Raw genomic sequence first — 9,213 nt, 5'->3', positions numbered from 1 at the left:
TCTAAAGCTCAGGGATATTAGGGAACACTGGGCAGAATGCACAAACCAGATTGGGAAGCAATTGTAAGGCGTGAGTGTGACAGGGAGGGGAAACTGCAATGCTGATCTTACAGCAACTGCGGTTGTCTATACTTGGTCTCTACCAGAGTAGGACTTCCAGCTGTCCAACATGTCTTAGCAAAAACATCATTAAGCTACACCTCCCTGTTGAACTGCTGCCTAGTGATGGATTCCGTGGGAAACACAGTTAGGTTTTATACCCATGGGCAAACCATGGCCCCCATGGTCAGCTCCAAACAATGGTCAGGCAGAGGAACCTTGTTAGATTAAATGAGTCAAGAGACAAAACAAAATAGCCTGAACGTTGGAAAGAGACTTATAGTAAGGAAGATGGTAGGTTAACAGAGGCAGAGAGAGTTAAGAAAATATGGGGGTGAAAATTACATATTTAATACAAATCTAAAACATATTTAATAAAAATATAAAGCAGGATTGATGTATGAACAAGGAGGCAGAAACTTTCCTCCTGGTCTCTGTCTCTTTCTATTGTGAATAATGTTCACTAATTAAATCTGGGCTATGCTGAAATCCAGGTATAACATTTTATATAGATTTCTAATAACTGCACCTTGAGTGTACTAGGAAAAAAGTTCAGTTTCACCCTCTGTATTTTGTATTCCTCTCAACAATTGTAGTTTGTGAGTTTACACTTCAAATAAAAAGCAAACAGACGGAGAAGTGTAACTGTGCCTTTTCAGCTTGCTTCCAATGTGAGGTGAATACTAATATTTCACTCCCTTCAAAGGCTGTGAAAAATTGGTCATTGAAAGCACTGAGTATGTTGGTGCTGCACTGCCTTGAACCAATGCTTCATTCATCCTTACTTCCCTTTAAATTGAATTTCAACTCAGAGAAGGGAAAAATGGGAAAAGAAAAAAAGGAAATCAGTGAAAGCAATAAACATGTAGGGAACACACATAGGAATCTATCTCTTTATATTCTGCTACAAAATATCAAATATCAGCTTCATTTTATGTTTTTCAGCTTAAGCACTGGTGATGAAGTTCAAAAATTAATTTGTATATTTGTTTGAAATCCAGACTGACATCTGGCTTAAAAAAATATGTATAAAAGAATTGGTTTTCTTTCTCAGGAAGGTGCTGGAAATATGAGGAAATTAAATTTGGTTTATTTCTCACACTTGGAAATACTGAGAAAATAAAAGCACGAGGACTCAATATTGAAAAGGTGTTTTATTTTCTTGAAATATAGGAATGGATACGATGTTATGAATTATAAAAACTACCTTATTTCCCAAGATCATTCAGCCTTTTTGTTTTTAGTTGTCACTACTATTTATATATTCTCACTATAGTCTGTACACATCTGAACCACTCTGTTCCTAGGATTTACTTATTATCTTCATCTGATGACTTCCACATTTATTTCTCCTGATTACGTATGATTCTTGTAAGTCCAACTGAAAGTGGATGCATTCACTTAGTGAAGTTCTATTATGTCCTTTCAAGAAAGTAATAAATACATATGTGGGAGTCCTAACTATTACCATATGTTCTTCCTGTTCCTCATAATCGATAAACAGTTATTACTGAATACACACTTTGATTCTTTTTCTCTAAGCTCTTTTCTTCTCGTAACTCCACCACCAATAACTGCATGCCTAAGAACCTCCAAACTTTTTCCTCTCTATTGTAGTTTTTGGTTAGGCTCTTACTTCTTTCAAAACTCTGCATTGCCGTTCCCATTGCCTCTGAGTTTAGTTTCAAGATAAATGCTTGAGCCCTTGTAACTCCTAAGACTCTGCTTCCAGTCTGCTTTCTATAATACCTCCCGTTTTCAGACCCCCCTAAATCTTATTTCTGTTTTGAAACTTACTGTGTGATAGTAGAACCAATACCTCCTCCCCTTTCTATGTAGCCTTTGTAGCTCAAATTAAGCATTGCCACTTCTTAAGGCTCAGTGATCTCTTCCATATAACTACGACTCCCTCTCACAGCCGTCATCAAGTGCATAATTGCACACTTTTTCTCTGTCTTCTAGCATTGCTCAAGCTGTCACTTCACAAAGAACTAATCTCTCTTTTACTATTGTACGTATTTTAAACAAAACAATGTTTATTTTCCTTAAAATGTCATAATCCAGAAGGAATTCCATGAATATCTTATTGGATACCATTAACAAAGTAATTATACTTTCCTTTTATGCCCTTTAATTTGGATAATGTGATTGAGAAAGGATTAAGAGTCTCTTTATTCAGTTTGAGATGTAGAGGGAAGTGGATATTTTTTTATTTGCATACAGTAGTTTTTTTTTTATTTTTGTGACATTTGCATGCTTGTATACAATGTATTTGATCATATTAACCTCTCTTGTTTCTTGGTCCCCTCTCTGTCTGTCTGTCTCTGTCTCTGTCTCTGTCTCTCTCTCTCTCTTTCTTTCGTTCTTTCTTTCTTCCTGTCTATCTGTGTATTTATTTCTCTCTCTGTATTTCCTTCCTTCTTTCTTTTTCTTTTTTTTTAATAACTCACTTAGTCCAGTTTGCTCTGCCATGTACTCCTGTCTGTGAAGTTTAAATCTACGTGGCTCTCCCTTGCCCCAAACCCATAAACTATCAATAGACCCTCATCTGGAGATGGGGGCTTTCCCCATGCTATCTGGAATGGCAATAGGAAGGTTTTTTGGTTGGTCTTATACTGGCAATGTGGGTCTCTGTCTCTAGCTTCCTCCATCGCAAATGAAGTTTCTATGGTGATAAGCAAGATATTCATCAATATGGCTATAGGATAGGGCCATTTCAGGCTCTCTCTCCTCAGCTGCCCAAGGATCTGGCTGGGGACATCTCCATTGACACCTGGGAACACGTCTAGAGTCAAGTCTCTCGCCGACCCTAAAATGGCTACCTTAATTAAGATATTTACTTCCCTACTCCCATATCCACCCTGCCTCCATTCCAACCATACCATTCCCCAAGCTCTCCCCATCCTCCCCTTCTCACTTTTTTCTCCCCATTTCCCCTTACCCCCACCCCATCCCCATCCCCACCTTTCCAAATTTTGCCCTGCAATCTTGTCTCCTTCCAATGAATGCAATCATCCTGCATTTCCAAAAGACATAGTTTTCACCAATCTCTGGCTCTGACAATCTTTCTGGTCTCACATACGGGACAATTCCTAAGTCTTAGGTAGAAAAGGTTACACACACACACACACACACACACACACACACACACACACACATATGTCATATCTGTTGATGAGGACTCCACAGACACTCAGGCCCTGAACTTTGACCAACTGTAAATGTCTCTGTTAATTGCCATCTAGTGTACAAATAATATTCTCTGATGATTTGTGAGAACTGCATTAGTCTTTTCTTTCAGAGATATGAATTACGAATTTAGAATGTTGTTTGATATTATGTCCATTCAGCAAAAACGATTCACCCTTTGGGCCTTTGAGGTGTGTAGCTATGGGTTCTGTGATGGCTCTTCTTGGTTTTCAACTTGACTACATCTAGAATTAACTAACACCCAAAACAGTGTGTGCAATAGGTTAAAAAATGGTTCAGTTTCATTTGTTAGAACTACTTGGATGACTGTGGCTTCTTGGGGAGCTCTTTGTCAAATTCAACATTCCACACAACCCTTGCTCCACGGTAATTGAAACTTTAGTTTTGTGGCTGACATTCACTTAGCTTTTCAAAACAATGGAAAGATGAGAAGTCTTTTCGTTTAAATATAGTTTCTAAAACTGATAGAATGGGAAAATACACCAAATGAGTATATACAAAATCATTGTATTTATATAAAATTCATAATTATAGTAACAGAAAGGACTTCAGTGATTTCTTTATAATGGGGTGGCAGAAGAAATCAATTACAACCTAGCAGGTGGTGATTTAAAGCTTATGTGGATGTATTTATCTGCAATACTAATTTCAATGGGAGTTTATATAAGAAAACTAAAATCTCACAGTCAACTTCATTTTCCTTAAATGTTATGGCAATTTTAATTGAAAAAATTCACAGAACACATTAGTTTAATTATGTAAATCAAATTATCATTAATTATAACTTTAAACCACAAAAAGCTATAAAATACAAAGGCAATAATGTGTATATATTTCTTCAAAGATTTACTTATTTTTTATTTTCATGTAAGTATTTTTGTCTTTGTGGCTATGTCTCATCTTGGTGCCACAGATGCCCGAGGAGAGTGTTACAGTTGACTGTGCACTACCCAAAGTTTTAAAGCTGGAAACTGAACTTGGGTCCTCTGGAAGAGCATGGAATTCTCTTAACCACTGAGTCATGGCTCCAGATCTGACAGTGGTATTCTTTCTGTACAAAATAATAACAGTATTAAATTATTTGCTGCTTTTCAGTCTGTCATAAAGCTTTCCTTATACATAGGAGGATGATCCCAGGTGGAATTACTAGAATTCAGAAAGAAATAAAGAGCTGTATCAAGTAGAAAGTGTATATATGTGAAATTACCATTAATTTAAACATGGCAAAATTAGAGATGCCATGTGAGTGACATGAAGAAGTAGGAGAGCCCAGTCTATATGTCTCATATTAAGCAGTCCGTATCTATTCTTAAAAATGTAGGCTCAGAAGAACTCTAAATTAAATTAAAACTAAAATAAATTAATTTTAAACATGTCCAATTAAAACTCTGTGTAATAAAAGTGGAGTAACAACAAGGAATTATAAAGGAAAGATCGATACAGATATATGTATACATGGTTTGCTTGGTGGCAGCTAGTAACCCGGAGGGCAGCCATTGTTATCACAAGAAATGCCACTGTGATTCCCAGAGTTCAGTATAGTGAACACTGGCATATTTCACCACTTACACAAAAGCTATATAATGCATGGAGCCTCCATATAAGAGATACCCTGAGCACCTCCCATATGAAGAATTCACGGTTGTCTTACGATGAGACAAAGGCAGTCACATTTCTGACTCTGCCAAGAGCACAGTCCTGTTCTTGCTATGTGTGCTCACATTGTGGTTTCTCCTTGATGTGTCTACTCCAGATATTAATATGTGACTGTTCCTTGAAAGCTAGAACAGCAGTGTCCTTGGTAGGTCCTGCATCTACTAGACTACATGATTGTGCATAGTCACTTCAGACCCTGGCTGTACTTCCTCCCTCCCTATGGTGTTCATAATTCTTACTTCTGATTCTCTACCTTGTAATCTACCCAGCTTGTCAGTCTCTAATTGCAGTAGTTTCTTGCTTGTGTGAACTTTAGACCCTGGCTTGGTGTCATCATTTTTCACATTTCATTTAAGATATCAAATGCCATCACCGGCATAAAGCAATGAATAATTTATGCCCTGGAGTTTCAGTTTTTCTGAGCACATTTGTATGATGGACACTTGTTCTATTCTGGAACTTCCATAAGTTTACACATATCCATCTTTCAGGATATTTTCTTATTTATTCCTATTTATTGCATTCTATTACCAATATTGAAGTGTAGTTACCTATGATGCTACTGTTCTACACCTTAGAAGAATGATCTATTCAGTGTGTCTCTGTTCCATATTAGTTCTATAGCCAGTACCAAGCATGACATATTAAACTTTGGTTCTACTGTAAACATGTTCAAAATCTGGACCCAACATAAAGAGTGATCTTTTTGGTCTCTACTTACTGGTGAAAAAATAAAGTAAACTGAGGAGGTCATGAGAATCTACAAAAATCTGAGTGGCTTCACCATTCTTGCAGACAACGACACAAGACAGAATTGTGTTCAGAACATGTTTTGGATGATCAGTGATTCATTGCAGATGGCTCTGATGGTGCTCTTGATCTTGCCCCTGGGAAAAATAAAAGTGTTCTCTAGAGAAAATGATGCATAATGCCAGAGAGGGGAGAGTTTCTTTAGAATACACAGCATCAATACTAGGCAATAAGAAATAAGAAAAAATAAAAAGGAACACATATCGCCACTATAATAACACAGTTATTTTCCTGTAAATTATTCATAATGAATGAAAATCTAAAAATTCCTCAACAAAGTAATGAAAGTGGTACATTAAAGGTTATCAGTCTGTAGACTGAATAGAGAGTTCATTAGCTAATAGCACTTGATGCTCTTGCACAGGTTTCATGGTTATTTCCCAGTAGGCACATCAGTCCCTTAGAGCTACCTGTAACTGTAATGTTGAAATTCAGCTAGCATGTGCCCACATATGGTACAAGTTCAGATAAACAGACACACATACAAACATATACACACACATAAATAATGAGTAAAGAAATAACTTCATTAATTTTAGATATACACAAAAGAAATCTTAAGCAAATTATGAAAACAATACATATATATATATATTTCATGGGAAAGATAATAGGGAGCTTTAATAGAAAAGGAACATAAAAAAATTTCCAGAGCAGATTAATACAATGGAATATAATGGAAAGTTTAATGGACAGCAATAAATAGAATTATGTGAGCAAAAGAAAAAAAAACCTGTGAACTTGAAAGTGGCTGTTTCCAACTATTTATAAAGTAGTGAAAAGGGGGAAAATATAAATGAGTGAAAAAAACCTTAATGATTGTATGGAACATTACACAGAGAGCTAACTTTCACATAATGCATATCACAAAAGCAAAGAAAGGGGAACAGAAAGCTTATTTAAATATACAATGCCATAAAACCTCTGAACCTAAAGTGTGGAATGGCTCAGTGGATAAAGGATTTAGTGTTTGGTGCCTGACAATCCCTGAACCAAGGTTGAAATGAAAAACTGAAGTTCTCCTACCTCCACATTCACGTGATCCCTCTCATGGAGCATCCCCGTTACACAGATACAAGAATGATGGTGATGGGGATGACGATGATGGTGGTGGTGGTGATGATGATGGTAATAATGATTAAACAAACTTTTAAAATCTAAGGATAAACATAGCAGATAATTCATAAATAGCAGATTAAATTCAACCTTTAGCTATCTATCCCGGGACATGCTATAATCTAACTGATAATAATGAAAGGAAGACGACTGGAAAGAAAAATGACACAATTACACACAGAAGAGTGTACTTAGAATCCAGAAGCCTTTTCAGCAGAACTGTTGTGACAAGGAGAGTGTGGGATGATTTACTCAAAATGCCCAGTGAGGAGGTGAGAAAACCTTTCTCACTCAACACCTGATATGAATCCGATCCGCAGAAATGTAATAGAAGGTAGATGGTCTTATTCTAGCAAGGTATGATGAGGCTCTTCAGTGCTAGCCAGCTTCAAAATTATATCTTCAGATTGAAATTAGAGGATGTTAATTGGTTACATGAAAACATACTAATATACAAATTCTGCTCATGGTGAGCACATTGTAGAAATCATAGTGTCTGAACATTCTAATGCTGATGTGTAAATTGAGTAATACTTAATAAACAAAGTTAAAATATTTATATGTGTGGGAGTCTGTTAATTTATCTGTAATATAAAACACTGAAAATTTGACATGAAAATGTTGGTGGGGATAAAAATGTAGTCTTTCTGGGTAAAGTGATGTTGTCAATACTGTTAAATAAGAGTATTACATAAGCTTTATGTTAAGTAAGAAAAAGAAACAGATATGAACCAAAGTGCTATTCTACCACATTTAAGTCATATATGAAGAAAGCATGAGACAAAGGAAAAATGACTCTGAATCAGCAGCAAAATCAAAATCACTTACTGTATGTTAACAGTATTCCTAATATGTGAATAGCTATCATGAACATAAATAGGCTAAATTCAATAAGCCAATGGCGTATAGTCTAGAGCTGCATCAGGATGATGAATCCAGAGAAATAACTGTTGATGCTGTGTGGGAAAATAATTGAGAAAAAATGAGTGGAAGAATCCTGTGGAACATGGGAAAAAAAAGGCAAGAGGATGTGTCATTAGAGTCCCAAAATTTAGCAGCAGCAAAGACTAAAATATCATTAGAAGAAGATATTATTACATAATATTTTTCACCAAAAAGAAAATATCAACATAGCGTTCACCAAATTCAGTTGTTACAAAAACAGGAACAGAATAAAACAAATGTTTTCATTTTATTATGTGTAAAAATTATTTTAAGTACATGTGTGCTTTGTTTACATGTATAATTTCTTTGCATCAGGTGTGTTCCCTTTTTTTTTTCCCACGGAGACCAGAAGAATGCATCAGATCGGCAGGGACCGTAGTTACAGACTGTTTGAATTACTATGTGGGTATCAGGAATCTAACCTAAAACCTTTGGAAGAGCAGCTAGTGTGTCGAATTTCTGAGCTACCTCTTCATGCTCAGAATAATACAAACCTATATAAACCAAGTTTAAAAAGAAACGTGTAACGGTAGCTTGGGGAAGGAAAAGTGATTTTTTTCCACCATCTCACCAAAGAACTGGAAGTTCAAAGGCAAAGGTGTAATAGCTTTGAAAAATCAAGGGTAATATTTCCAAAAACGGAGTGGTATGGTGCACAATTTCTTCAAAATTAAAGTAAATGATTACATTTTCTGAAAATTACACTTTAAAAGGGGTTACTATCCAAGGTAGATTTTCAGCAAGAACTTACATTTTTTTTCAGACAAAATGTTCAAACTGAGGAATAAAATTAGAAAAGCTAGCAGTATGTGTACAGCTGTTTAAAACTGAATACTGATTAAACAAATTGTTTTCAATATGTGCTAGCGTTTGAAACAAATGAAATGCTTGAATACTTAAAAATATAATTAAAAATTGAAAGAATAGAATTAATGTATTTTTGTTCCAAGTTCATACAAGTTTGTTAACTTGGCAATAAATCCTTGCCATTGATTATGCATAGCAAGAAAACAAATTGCGTATTATGTTTGTGGTAGCTGATGAAGACATAAAATTGTGACTGAAGAAAGAACATTCCACTCACATTTTCTCATATTTTTTCTTGTAGAGTATTAGTGGTTATATATTTAGATTCATCTTTCTGATCAATAATAACTCTGCTTAGCCTTGATCAACTTATTATTATGTTACTTGTGAGCTTTGTAAATTATTTTCATAAGACTTTTGCCTGGATAATCTGCAGTATAATAACCATCTCTGAAACTTCTACATGGCAATTGTTCTCTCCATGAGTGGTGATTGTTAAATGCATCCTGACACTATATACAGAACATCTTTTTTTTTTTTAATTTATTTATTTATTGAGGATTTCCGCCT

This window comes from Microtus ochrogaster, linkage group LG10 (genome assembly GCF_000317375.1).
Source record: "Microtus ochrogaster isolate Prairie Vole_2 linkage group LG10, MicOch1.0, whole genome shotgun sequence".
Classification (NCBI taxonomy): domain Eukaryota; kingdom Metazoa; phylum Chordata; class Mammalia; order Rodentia; family Cricetidae; genus Microtus; species Microtus ochrogaster.
Note: the sequence above shows the minus strand (reverse complement) of the source record.